Source organism: Pan troglodytes, chromosome 6 (assembly GCF_028858775.2).
Source record: "Pan troglodytes isolate AG18354 chromosome 6, NHGRI_mPanTro3-v2.0_pri, whole genome shotgun sequence".
Lineage (NCBI taxonomy): Eukaryota > Metazoa > Chordata > Mammalia > Primates > Hominidae > Pan > Pan troglodytes.
In genome coordinates, this window is record NC_072404.2 from 144,419,871 (window position 1) to 144,434,773 (window position 14,903).

The 14,903-nt window shown below is 44.5% G+C and overlaps 1 non-coding gene across 1 annotated transcript; it reads left to right on the forward strand.

Moving 5' to 3' along the window:
• The first annotated feature begins 2,733 nt into the window (after nt 1-2,733).
• Nucleotides 2,734-2,836, forward strand: LOC112209945 (small nucleolar RNA U13). Its single transcript, XR_002944928.1, has one exon. It is a non-coding gene; the product is annotated as a small nucleolar RNA U13 (small nucleolar RNA).
• Nucleotides 2,837-14,903: the final 12,067 nt, after the last annotated feature.

Below are 14,903 nucleotides of genomic sequence, written 5' to 3' on the forward strand. Positions count from 1 at the left end.
AAGGAATGAAGTACAGATAGATGCTACAATATAGATAAACTTGAAAAATTATGCTAAGTGAAAGTGGCCAGACACAAAAGGCACATTAATTACGTGATTCTATTTACATAAAATGTTCAGAGTAGGCAAAATTCTAAATATAGACAGTAGATTGGTCATTTCCAGGGTTGGTTTTTTGTTTTGGGTTTTTTTTTTGTATTGATGGAAATAAATGCTCTGGAATTATTGACGATGTTCAGAAAAACCTCATGAATATACTAAAAACCACTGGCATATGTTTTTTATATGTTTCAAAAGGATGAATTTTATGGCAATGTGAACTATATTTCAATAAAACTTATTTTTAAAAGTTCTATGGTTAGGAATTATTAAAACACCACATGGATATTTAGCTAACAGTTGGAGAAAAAAGAAAAAAAAATAGAGGTGATACCTAACCCAGAGTAGAGAGATTGGTAACACCATCTGGAGAAATTATGTCTAAACTGAGACCAGACTGATAGATAAATAGGAAGCAATTAGGCAAAGGGTTTAGTATTGTAGGCAGAGGCAACAGTATGAAAGTCTGGAGGCAAGGGAAAAAATTACGTTCTGAAGACTGAAAGTAGCTGAAGGATAGAGTTGACATTGGGTAGGAGTAAGAAATGAAGCTAAACAGTGTTTAACCCATCTTTGTGACCTCATGCCATTACCTGATACATAGTGGGTGCTTAGCAAATGTCTTAAGTGACATGTTTCTTTGTTCCTTAGTCTTAAAAAAAAAAAAGTCTAGTTTGACATGAAATGGCTTGGGCAGGGAAGGTGGCTAGAACAGAAATAAGAAATGATTGTAATAATCGTGGTGAGGAGTGATGGTAGCCTGGAGTAAAGTGTTGGCGGTGGGCATGGAGATAGAGAGGTATTTAGGAACTTAGGAGGAAGAATCTTGATATGGTGATTACTCAAGCTGCAAGGTGTGACAAGAGGGAAGAAAACCCAGGCTTTTGAGATATGGAACCTAAAGGAAGAAATGGCTTTTATGGAAACAGAAAAGGATATGAGGATGAAGATAAGTTTAATCTTAGCCATGTTGAATATTGAGGCACTTAACAGACAGCCAAGACCAGCAGGCTGTAGCATGTGTGGGACTCTGAAGCCCAGGGGGTGGGTTGAAAATCCAGATTTGAGAGTTGTCAGTTTCTAGTTGGTGGCTAAAGACAAAGGAGTGATTGAGACGCGCATCTTTAAGCACCAAATAAATGCACCAGAGATGTCGAATATTGTTAGAAAATACATTTGAAATAAAATATTAGAAATATATAAAATATTTAAAATACCAAAACCCCTATAACTTTTGTCATTAGGCACAATGGTAACCCTAGGAAAACTGGACTCTAATGCAAAGTTTCATGAGACCAAACCCACCCCCAACAAAAAGAGCCCCGACTCCTTCCTTCTGCAAGCAAGCTAAATATGGATTCTCTGAAGGAAAGAAGGAAAGAGATAATGAGTGTTTCTTTTACTGACTTGGGGTGAGATTATCCAAAGATTGAGGGCTGTACCTCAAGCACTCCAGTTCTCTACAGGCAATGCCATGAAGCTTTCCATAAAAGCTTTGATCTGGCCAGGCGAGGTGGCTCACGCCTGTAATCCCAACACTTTGGGAGGCTGAGGTGAGTGGATCACCTGAGGTCCGGTGTTTGAGACCAGCCTGGCCAACATGGCGAAATCCCGTCTCTACTAAAAATGCAAAAATTAGCCAGGCGTGGTGGCATGTGCCCGTAATCCCAGCTACTCAGGAGGCTGAGGCAGGAGAATCACTTGAACCCGGGAGGCGGAGGTTGCAGTGAGCCAAGATCGTGCCACTGAGCTCCAGCCTGGGCAACAGAGCAAGATTCTGTACCCCCCACCCCCTGCCAAAAAAAAGCTTTGATCTGCCATGAGAAGGCACCCATGATTTGTGGTGAACCTCAGGTTACAATAATAAGCATAGGTTGTGGCCCCACAGAGGCCTCCTTAATTCTCTTGTAGCCTCTTGACACCCACCCCACCCCACATCATCCTCCAACCTCAAGGTAAAGTGAGCCACTGCACTTTGGGGAGAAGTTGCAAAGGCAGTGTGTCAGAGGCCAGTGGTTTTACTCTAATACCCATTGTTTTCTTTCCTAGAGTTCTCTGAAGAAATATTCTTTTTTTCTCAAGCTAATTCAAATTAAGTTTCTGTCACTTCCACCAAGAATTCTGAAGTCCAACCTCATCAAAATCTTAGCTCGGCTTACCATAACAAAATACCAGCTTGAAGAAGGGAAATTTATTTTCTTATAGTTTTGGAGGCTGGAAGTTCGAGATCAGGGTACCAGCCTGATCAGGTTCTGGAGAGGGCCCTCTTCCTGGCTTGCAGATCACCACTTTCTTGCTCCTCTTCTTGTAAGGCCACAGTCCTCTTGGATTAGGGCTCTACCTTATACCTCATGTGACCTTAATTACCTCCTAAAGACACTATGTCTGGATACAGTCACATTGGGGGCTAGGGTGTCAACATATGAATTTTGGGGGGACACAACTCAGTCCATAACATCTGTCATTATGCCCACTGGCCTTGGAGAGTTAGTAGAAGGCCCTCATCCTTGCCCGAAAGAATACGATAACATCAGACTTCTTTGGTACACAGATTATAGTAAAATTTCAGGCAAAGCCATGCTGACTGCACCAGGGACAGGGATATGTTATGATTCACTGAAAGACAATACCTTGATTCTTTTGTAGCTGATAAGCATGATGACTGGAGCTTCGCGTGCATGTGTGAGACATACCTCCCTCCAACCTTGTTACACATCTGCACATTACCTGCCTGATGTGAACAAAAGAAAAGAAAGATTTTTTTTTTTAAAGACCATGCCTTTGAATTGGACTTCACAGCTCCCTGCTAGGAAAACAAGCAGTCACAATTTTCTCTGGTAGTAACGGGACACTTACAGGATAAAAAGATGTATGCATAAGAATGTTCATCCTAGTGTGGTTTCCCCTAATGAAAAAGTAGAAATATCCTCAACGTCCATCAATAGGCATCTTGATGTCCATCAAGAACTTTAGGATATATGCATGCTTTGGATACTAGACAGCCACTGAAAATCAAGCAGAAATGACTCTCATTAATTTTGTTACATATGGTAATGATATTGGGGCTATATAGGAAAATGTCCTTACTTATTTAGAGGTACAGACAGTCCCGACATGATTTTTTGACTTTATAGTGGTGCAGAACAGCTACTTGTGGGGGCTGAGGCAGAAGAATCACTTAAGCCAGGGAGGTTGAGACTGCAGTGAGCCGAGATCACACCACTGCACTTCAGCCTGGGTGACAGAGTGAGACCCCGTCTCTAAAAAAAAGAAAGAAAGAAAGGAAAAGAAAAACAAAAATCATAAATTGAAAATGCACTTTTTATGTGTGAGATAGGGTCTCACTCTGTCACCCAGGCTGGAGTAAAGGAGCGCAATCTCAGCTCACTACAGCCTCGACCTCCCACGCTCAAGTGATTCTCCTGCCTCAGCCCCTCAAGTGGCGGGGACCACAGGCATGCACCACCACACCCAGCTAATTTCTTTTTACTTTTGGTAGAGAGGTTTCACCATGTCGCCCAGGCTGGTCTCAAACTCCTGAGCTCAAGCAATCCACCCACTTTGGCCTCCCAACATGCTGGGATTACAGGTGTGAGCCACTGTACCCGGTCTGCACTTTTGACTTACAATAACTTCAATGTACTATGGTTTTGCATATACTAAAATACTTAGGCGCAATGTAGTATAATAAAGAATATATCAAGTCTTCATCCCCCATTCCTGGCACAGTACTTCAAATGCTCTTGAAATTTTCCAAGTGATGGCAATGCCTTTGTTACAGTAATGAAGTGACTCTGTGCAGACCCCTAGATAACTTCAGGATGAGGTTTGGTGACCAGAAAGACCAACCATGTGTTTAGAAGGTTGGGACTCTGGGCCCCTTGGAACTCTGGTAGGAACTCGAGGAGAGAGAGGAGCTTAAGATGAGTTCAATCATGTGGTCAATTGTTTAATCCATCATGCCTATACTTTGAAACCCCAGCAAAAACTCTGAACATCAAAGTTCAGTGGCTGTTCCTAGTTTAACACATTGGTGTGCTGAAATGGTGATGCCCCATGATTCCAGGAGAGGGCATGGAAACTCTGTCTTCCTCCCAGGCCTCTAACAATTTTTTTTTTTTTTTTTTTTTTTTTTGAGATGGAGTCTCGCTCCATCACCCAGGCTGGAGTGCAGTGGTACGATCTCAGCTCACTGCATCTCCACCTCCTGGGTTCAAGCAATTCTCCTGCCTCAGCCTCCCAAGTAGCTGGGATTACAGGTATACACCAACATGCTCAGCTAATTTTTTTATATTTTTAGTAGAGACGGGGTTTCACCATGTTAGCCAAGCTAGTTTCAAACTCCTGACCTCAAGTGATCCACCTGCCTCTGCCTCCCAAAGTGCTACGATTACAGGTGTGAGCCACCGCTCCAGGCCATGTTTTATAATAAAACTTTAATCATAAGTATTATGCTTTCCTGAGTTCTGTGAGTTGTTCTAGCAAATTATCAAGCATGTGGGGACTGTGGGAACCCCTGAGTTTGCAGCCAGTTGGTCAAAAGTGCAAGGGCTTAGGGACATCCCAAAGTGAGGGTGATGTCTGAAATGAGAGCATCTTATAAAAGACTGAGCCCTTAACGCCATGGAGTCTGATACTAACTCTGGGTAAATAACATCGGAATTGGGCTGGGCATGGAGGCACATGCTTATAATCCCAGCACTTTGGGAGGCCAAGGCAGGTGGATCATTTGAGCTCAGGAGTTTGAGACCAGCCTGAGCAACATGGCGAAACCCCATCTCTACAAAACAAACAAACAAACAAACAACAAAAAAAAATTAGCCAGAAGTGGTGGTGAGCACCTGTGGTCCCAACTACTGGGGAGACTGAGGTGGGAGGATCACCTGAGCCTGGGAGGCAGAGGTTGAAATGAGCCAAGATCGTGCCACTGCACTCCAGCCTGAATAAGAGCGAGACCCTGTCTCAAAAAAAAAAAAAAAAGTTGCTGTTTTTTAAATAACCAACAGCCCTTTGAATTGAATTATAGCTCACCTAGTTGGGGTGGAAACAGAACAGGTAAGCTGTTCATCATGTCTATAATTGAGTTTAACATATAAAAACAAAAAAAAGGTAAAGCAAATATGGCAAAATAATAATGTTATAGGGAATAAATAAATGTGTTTACCATTCTCTCTACTTTTCTATATGTTTAAAGTTTTCCATATTAAAAAAAATTGCTTGATGACTCATGACATAGAAAAAAATAAAAGCTGGAAACAAAATTATATCAGTTTTTGTTTATTGACATAAAAAGATATCTCAGAAATATTATTGGAAAAGAAACAGGTTATGAATCAGCCTGTAAAAATGCTTGTTGATACAAAAACATATTTGTATCTTGGCAAAGAGAGGGGTTTGGAAGAATAGACAACAAAATGTTAACAATGGTTATCTCTGGTGATGAGATTTTTAGTGGTTTATATTTTTTTCTTTCTTTTTTTTTCTTTTTTCTTTTTTAAGACAGAGTCTCCCTCTGTCGCCCAGGCTGGAGTTCAGTGGCGCCATCTCAGCTCACTGCCATCTCCACCTCCCAGGTTCAAGCAATTCTCCTGCCTCATCCTCCCAAGCTGGGATTACAGGTGCTCACCACCACATCCAGCTAATTTTGTATTTTTAGTAGAGATGGGGTTTCACCATGTTGGCCAGGCTGGTCTCATTCTCCTGACCTCAAGTGATCCACCTGCCTCGGCCTCCCACAGTGCTGGGATTACAGGCGTGAGCCATTGCGCCCAGCCGGTTTATATTTTCTTTTTTGTGTTTTTCCTCATAGCACTATCACCACTTGACACATTCCATACTTTTGTTGTTTTTAGGTACTCCCTTCATTAAAGTGTAAGTTCCCTGATGAGAAAAGAAAATAGCTTTAATCTGAGGAATGAGAATTCTTTTAAATTATCAGGCGCAGAGAGGCATGAAAATGAGACAACAATCACGCCCTACTTCCCCATTTTGAACTATGTATTCGTCTCTTGAAACTGCTTGCTATTGCTACAAGTAGCTAAAAATTAACTAAAATTAACCTAATAATGCCATACCAGACACCATAACCCACATTCTGTAGCTTAACAGTGTATGGCACTCAATAGTCAATGTTATTTCTATAAACCAATTAGAATTTTTGACAGATAACTTTGTATCGGCCTACTAGGTTTCCCCCTTTTTTGACTTTAAAAACCTGCTATAATAAAGGCCAAATGGAGCTCATATCCAAGGGTACTTGGGTCTGAGACTTCTGGGCAGCTCTTCTCACTTTGTCTCAAATAAATTCTTTCTGAGACAGGGTCTTTCTCTGTCACCCAGGCTAGAGTGCAGCAGCGCAATCATGGCTCACTGCAGCCTCAAACTCCTGGACTCAAGTAATACTCCTGCTGAGTAGCTCCTAGCAAGTAGCTGGGACTACAGTTGTGTACCACCATGCCCAGCTACTTCTTAAATTTGTTGTTGTTGTTGTTGAGATGCAGTCTTGTTTTGTTGCCAGGGTTGGTCTTGAATTCCTTGCCTCAAGCGATCCTCCCACTTCAGCCTCCTAAAGTGCTGGGATTACAGGCGTGAGCCACTTTGCCTGGCCTCTAGTAAACTCTTCAAATTATATTTTGTGTCTCTGCCTCTTTCATTTAGGTCAACAATGCAAACAGAAACTCTGTATTGGTCACTACCATATCCCCAGTGCTTTGAACAGTGGCTGGCATATGGTAGACAGAAAATAAATAGTTGTTGAATGCATTAATAAGGTTCACATCATTTGAATCTTTTTTTTTATAGACAGGTTCTTGCTCTGTTGCCCAGGCTGGAGTGCAGTGGTGGGATCATAGCTCTCACAGCCTCAAACTTCTGGATTCAAGTGATCCTCCCACCTCAGCCTCCCAAGTAGCTGGAACTACAGGCCTGTGCCATTATGCTAATTTTTAAAATTTTTTGTAGAGATAAGATCTCGCTATGTTGCCCAGGCTAGTCTCAAACTCCTGGCCTCAAGTGATCCTCCTGCCTCAACCTCCCAAAATTCCAGGATTACAGGCGTGAGCCATCACGCCCAGCCTGAATTTTTTCTTTATAGTGATTGTTTACATTTATTATAGTTTTTAAAAATTAATTTTTTTTAATTCCAGCACCCATTTCAGAAGGGTCCCTGTACATCCCTGTCATCACATACACAATAACTGGCCAATAGTAATGATCATGCGAAGTAACTTTTGGGCTTCATTGATGAGAACTTGGTCTTTTGGGGTGCCACCAACTTCAATTATCTTGGCGCCAGCTAAGAGTTGCATTATAAGGCCAGACATGACAATGGGAGAGATCCCCAGCTCCAGCTCCATCAATGTGCCTCTGTTAGAGGCTAGAATCACTCTCATCCAATAGAAAGGGTCAACTGAATCTGAAGACATGATACCAAATAGAGGAATCTGGCAGCACACTAAGAAGATAAAGAGGGCAATAGTGGTCCACAGCACTTTCTCCTTAAACTGAATCCTCCTCTCCAGCTTCTAAATTTCCAGCAGGATGACACAGAAGGGCTTGATGACTTGCAGAAATTTGATCACCATGGCGGCGGCTGCTCAGGCTCTGGGTCCCGCTTCGGCTCAGCTCTGCTCCGTGTGAGGCAACGCTGCCCGCAGCCCAGCCTGTTCCACTGCACAGCTAAAGAGAGAGTCTGGCTATGTTGCCCAGGCTAGCCTTGAATGCCTGAGCTCAAGCAATCCTCCTGCCTCAGCCTCTTAAGTAGCTGGGACTACAGGCACAGGCCGCCACACCCAGTGATTACTTACATTCTTAACAAGCATATTTTATCAAAAACAACACAGCTGGAGTTTCCCTGCCCCCCAAAACAATGACACTATAAACTTGAAGTTATAATTGTCAGGGGCCAGTGTTGGCTGAATCTTGGTGGCTGTTTGTGGAGAAAAGGCCACATGGCACCAACCTCTCCTGACTCAACTTCTCCTGACTTACCAGCCCTCGGGGCACATACTCTAGACCAAATTCCTGCAGCTGCACAACCTAAGACAGCCACAAACCCAGCACCAAACACATTTCTTTTCCCTCAATTAAACCCAATTCAGGGTTTGCGTGCTGAGGACAGCATCTGCCTTTGTCTGGCTCTTCAGCTCAGAACCACCCTGAGTCATAGCCAGCATTTCACTGGATTTCAATTGCAAAGCAAATGCAAACTGGTGGGAGGGGCTGGAGGTGGAGGACACTGAACCGAGATCTTGAACTTCCATGAATCATGATGTTACATAATTTTTTTTAAGGAATCAGAGAGACCAGTGGGGTTCAGGAGGATATTTATTATTTAGGTGCACCGGCTCAGTCAGATTAACATCCAAAGGACTGAGCCTTGAAGAAAGAGTTGTTACCTTTTAAGCGTTTCGTAGGGTGGAGGGAGATCCGTGCAGGGGAAAGTATACTACAGAAGCGAGAAGCAAAGACAGTTTTTCAATTAATTGAGACATGCATTACATCATTTCTTACTTTTCAAGGAAAAACATGTTTTACGACTTGAGTTTATCTGTCTAGTGACCTTGCGGCTGCATAGCTAGGGAAATAGGGTCTTCACAATGCCTGGGAAAATAGGAGAGATAAAGCCTACTAGCCACAGAAAAATAGGCAGTTAATTTTTAAAGGACTCCAGCTCTTTTTCTTTCTCGGGGGAATTGGGTTTTCTTATATACAGCTGAGTTTCTGCTTACACACTCTTTAATTTCTTTTAATTCCTGTTTCAATGAGAGCACAAATTAACTGCCTACAGCCACAAGGAGCCTTGCTGGAAGATTTTCTGAGGGACAGTTGTGACATGCTGGGGTGGGAAAGTACTAAGTAGGTCTGCATTCTTCTGAACATAAACAGAGTGAAATTCATTTCAGAAAAGGAAATATGATACAGAGAACCCCAGGGAAAGAGAATAGAAAAAAAAAATCCTAATTCAGTAAAAGGAGCACCAAACTACCCCTGACCCCATCTTTCTTATCACACTCAAAGGCTTTCCTTGACGGTTTTCTCTTTGGAATCCAGATGTAGAGGAGGGAGAAAAGTAGCTTTCACCCCAAAAAGATTAATTTGTATAATTCATATTATATCCAGTTTATTGATACCCAGCCCTGAAGTATACTTCAGGGTGGTGAGCAATGCATTGGTGCTGGTGTGATCTGGCCGAACTGCTGGACAACCAGGCTGATGGATCAATGCTCTTCTCCCACAAATACAAAAAGCACCGCTCACTGTAAGGGGAAAAGTGACTCTCGTACAGCACTAGGAAGAGAGCTGTCCTAAAAACCAGACTCCTTGGTGCCAATCCCAACACCACTTCTTTCCAGCCAGGTGACTTCAGCCAAATAACTACCTTCCTAAGCTGGATTCCCCTACAAAAAGGGGAACCAGACACAGTGACTCACACTTGTAATCCCTGCACTTGGGGAGGCCAAGGCAGGAGGATGGCTTGAGCCCAAGACTTGAAGACCAGCCTGGGCAACATAGTGAGACCCCATCTCTGCAAAAAATAAAAAAATTAGCCAGGCAATATGGCATGAGTCTGTAGTCCCAGCTACTCTGGAGGTTGAGGTGGGAAGATCCTTGAGCCTGGGAGGTCAAGGCTTCAGAGAGCTGAGCTGTGATCACGCCACTGCACTCCAGCCTGGGCGACAAAGTTAGATGCCCCTCCAAAAAAAAAAGTGGGGCATTGGGAGGCAGGTGTTCATAATACCTACCAATCCAACACACAGGAAAACCAGATAATGTGAAAGTGGCTTGGAATTGGTTCACTGTAAATAACTATAAAATGATTAAACACTTTTACAAATATGTGGAGTCAGTAACTTCTGGTCTTAGAAATAATATTTAGAAATAATTCACAGAATCTGGGCACCGTGACTCATGCCTGTAATCCCAGGACTTTGGGGGGCTGAAGCAGGTGGATCACTTGAGGCCAGGAGTTTGAGGCCAGCCTGGCCAACGTGGTGAAACCCCGTCTCTACTAAAAATACAAAAATTAGCCGGGCATGGTGGCAGATGCCTGTAATCCCAGCTACTCGGGAGGCTAAGGCTGGAGAATTGCTTGAACCTGGGAGGCAGAGGTTGCAGTAAGCCGAGATGGAGCCACCGCACTCCAGCCTGAGCGACAAGAGCGAAACTCAGTCTCAAAAAAAAAGGGGAAATAATTTACAGATTTTTACCAAAACCCAATAGCCCTTTGGAACATCGGAAGAATCGTGTATTTAATGAGCTACCAAGTCAGGAAACAAGACAAAGTCTTGGCTACCCCACCAGCCAAGCACCCTAGACCACTGTCACATTACCACACTGCCTGCAGCTTCCTGCTTCCTGGGGCCAAACTGCTTGGCAGCCAGCTATTGCTTCCTGAAGAATTTAGATATTTACATCCACTCATAACTCTCCCCTTCCCTGTCACTCTGCTTAGTGGGTACTGAGTACGTACCTGCTCTGGTTCCACACCGCTGCATTTAGACCCCAGAAGCTCTTTCCCTGAACAAACTCAAAGCCCTCATCAATGTCCTCCAGCGTTCTAGATCTCTCTGCAGCCTCCAATTTCCCTCTTCCTCCAATGCCCAAATCCTCACCTTCCAGGACTCCAACTTCCAGGACTCATTCCTCTCTGGTTGTCACTCTGATTCTTAATCACGGCTATCAACCCATTGCAGGTGAAATCACCTGGGGGACTTTTAAAAATACCAATGCCTGGGTGCCTTCCTAGAGCAATCAAATCAGAAACTCTGGGGCTAGGTCTGGAGTGCCAATCTAGGTATTTTAAAGCTCCCCGGTGATTCTAATGTGCAACTGTGTTGATAGCCATGCCTTCATTTTGTTACAGAAGAGTTTCTCAATGGGAGAGCCACTGGCATTCGGGGGAATTCTTCCTTGTGCAAGGAAGCACTGCAGCCTGTCACTAACACACCCCAGTCATAGCAGTAGCCAAAAATACATTAAACATCTCCACATGCCCTTAGCTGAGAATCTCATCAACTCTTCTTCCTTTCGTGCGCTTCTTAAGAGTCAAAGCATACATACCCCACGGCTCTTCAGGTTTTTGGTTGCTTTTTTGAGACAGGGTCTTGCTCTATCACCCAAGCTGGACAATGGTAAGATCTCAGCTCACTGAAGCTTCGACCTTCTGGGTTCAAGCAATCCTCCACCTCAGCCTCCCAAGTAGCTGGGACCACAGTTGCATGCCCCTATGCCTGGCTTATTTTTAAATTTTTTTGCAGAGACAAGATCTTCCTATGTTACCCAGGCTGGTCTTGAACTGAACTCAAGCAATCCTCCCGCCTCAGCCTCCCAAAGCACTGGGAGTACAGGCGTGAGGCACCATGCCCAGCTGGCTCTTCAGTTCTTTTTTCTTTATTTTTTTTTTCTTTTTGTGAGATGGAGTCTTGCTCTTGTCACCCCAGGCTGGAGTGCAATGGCGTGATCTTAGCTCACTGCAACCTCTGTCTCCTGGGTTCAAGTGATTCTCCTGCCTTAGCCTCTGGAGCAGCTGAGACTACAGGTGCCCGCCACCATGCCCAGCTAATTTTTGTATTTTTAGTAGAGACAGGTTTTCATCATGTTGGCCAGGCTGGTCTTGAACTCCTGACCTCAAGTGATCCACCCACCTCAGCCTCTCAAAGCGCTGGGATTACATGCGTGAGCCACCACACCCGGCCAGCTTTTCAGTTCTTGTATGACCAATTGTTATTTGCTTAGGACTGAGGGGTTTTCCAGAATATGGGATTTTCTTTTTTTTTTTCTTCTTTTTTTTTTTGAGACGGAGTCTCACTCTGTCGCCCAGGCTGGAGTGCAGTGGTGCCATCTTGGCTCACTGCAAGCTCCGCCTCCAGGGTTCATGCCATTCTCCTGCCTCAGCCTCCCTAGTAGCTGGGACTACAGGCGCCCACCACCACGCCCGGCTAATTTTTTGTATTTTTAGTAGAGACGGGGTTTCATCGTGTTAGCCAGGATGGTCTCAATCTCCTGACCTCGTGATCCACCCGCCTCGGCCTCCCAAAGTGCTGGGATTACAGGCATGAGCCACCGCGCCAGGCCTGACATGAGATTTTCAGCGCCAAATGCAGGAAAGTCCTAGGCAAACACAGATGATTGGTCATCCTAGATTTTCTTGTATTGTCTTCCCTAAGAGATAACAATTTTTTTTTTTCTGTTTCCCTCATGCCTTTTCTGGGATCTAGGCCTTCCCAGCCCAGCCTTCCTCCATTTAGGGATATACTAGGAAAAGCCTGGAGGAAGTTGCTGATGCAAGCCGGATCACCTGAGTTCCTCCCTGGGAATTTGCAACTGGAACTGGATGCCTGTCTCAGGTTGCCTTGTGCTCCAAAATAGTTTTTTGTTGTTGTTGTTTGTTTGTTTTTGTTTTTTTGAGATGGAGTCTTGCTCTGTCACCCAGGCTGGAGTACAGTGGTGAGATCTCGACTCACTGCAGCCTCCGCCTCCCAGGTTCAAGTGATTCTCTGCCTCAGCCTCCTGAGTAGCTGGGATAACAGGTGTCTGCCACCACGCCCAGCTAATTTTTGTATTTTTAGTAGAGATGGGGTTTCACCATGTTGGCCAGGCTGGTCTCAAACTCGTGGCCTCAAGTGAGCCGCCCGCTTTGGCCGCCCAAAATGCTAGGATTACAGGTGTAAGCCACCACACCCGGCCCCAAAAGAGATTTCAACTTAGGAATTGTCTGTGGTCATTTTCTACCGTGAAGACTTTTGCAGGGATGTGGAGGTGAATGGTCAGTGGAAGACAGCTTGTCTGCAACAAGAGAGGAAACGCACATGCAGAGCAGAGGTGAGATGGAAACTTTCCCCAATTTCCCGCAGTGGTCTGGGCCAGGGATTCTCAAATGTGAGCCTCCGTCACCAGCACCTGGAGAGTTTGTCAAAACACAGATTGCTAAACTGGGCACGCTGGCTCACCCCTGTAATCCCAGCGTTTTAAGAGGCCAAGGTGGGTGGATCACCTGAGGTCAGGACTTTGAGACCAGCCTGGCCAACATGGCAAAATCCCGTCTCTACTAAACAAAAATTAGCTGGGCATGGTGGTGGGCACCTGTAATCCCAGCTACCTGGGAGGCTGAGGCAGGAGAATCACTTGAACCCAGGAGGCAGAGGAGGTTGCAATGAACTGAAATTACGCTGCTGCGCTCCAGCCTGGGTGACAGAGCGAGACACTGTCTCAAGGAAAAAAAGAAAGAAAGAAAAAAAAACCCCACAGTCTGCTGAGTCCCGCTGCTAGAGTTTCTGAGTCACGAGGCCTGGGGTGTGGCCCAAGGATCTGCTTTTCTAAGGAATTCCCAGGTGGTACCGACACTACAGGTTAGGGGCTTGACTAATGGTGAGGACCCCTGCTCTGGGCCAGAGGGCTGAACCAGAGAGCTTAGTTCAGCATCCTCCCCAGAGTCCCCACCCAGCCCGTGAGCATCCAGCAGGCCCAGTCCCTGTCTTTGGGTTACATGAGTCTGTATCTTTCTAACAAATTCTCCCTTTTTTCCCCTAAACAGCTTAATTGTGATATAATTCACACACCATACTTAATTGTGATATAATTCACACACCATACAATTCACCCACTTAAAGTATTACAACTCAGTGGTTTCTAGTATATTCACAGAAATGTGCAACCATCACCACAGTCCATTTAAAAAGGAAGGAAATGTTGACACATGCAACAATACGGATGAACCAAGAGGACATTATACTAGTGAAATAAACCAGTCGGAAAAAGACAAATATTATTTGGTTCCACTCATACGAGGTAACTAGAATAGTCAGATTCACAAAAACAAAGTAGAATGGCAGTTGCCAGGGGCCGAGGGGTGGGGAAAATGGAGAGTTGACGGGTACAGAGTTTCAGTTTTGCAAGATGAGGGAGTTCTGAGGACTGGCTGCACAGCAATGTTGTAACCACATTACACCAATCTGGTTCAACTTCTATGTAGCAAAGTTGTGAGTTGTTTTTCAGTGGTCATGGCCCTGCAGGTTGGAGGGGGCAATGCCCGGATGAACATCGTGTGCAACCATGAATGGGAACTAAGTTCTCGGACCAAGGAACCAGGCTGAATTAAGAAGCAAACACCAGGCTGGGCGCTGATGGTGTACGCCAGTAACCCCAGCACTTTGGGAGACCGAGGCAGAAGGATTACTTGAGCCCAGGAGTTCGAGACCAGCCTGGGCAACATGGTGAGATCCCATCTCTAAAATAAAAAATAAAAATAAAACTAAAACAGACACCACGGCAGGACCCATGATCCAATCAGATTGAGCTCTGGGGTGACCATATGGCAGGATCTAGTCAGATCACTCCTCATTGCCCTATGCTAATAAAATCCAACCCAGCCTCCAGCTCCAGGAGACAGCTTTGAACATTTCTTCCTGTCTCTTTGTCAGTCAACTCACAAACCTTTCTCACTGCAAAAACTGTGGGTTTTGGTGTTTGGCTTTCTGTTGCATGCTGGCAAATGGACCCAGTTTTGGTTTGCTGACAATGTGAATATACTTAACACTGAACTGTACATTTGGAAATTGTGAAGATAGTGAATTTTATATTATACCTTTTTTTATTTTGCCATAATAAAAAGTAATTTTCTCTCTCTCTTTTTTTTTTTTAAAGACATATGGCCTCTGTCACCCAGGCTGGAGTGCAGTGGTGCAGTCATAGCTCACAGCAGCCTTGAACACCTGGGCTCAAGCCATCCTCTCACCTCAGCTTGCCAAGTAGCTGGGATTACAGGCATGAGCCACTGTGCCTGGCAAAAGTTATTTAAAAACTTT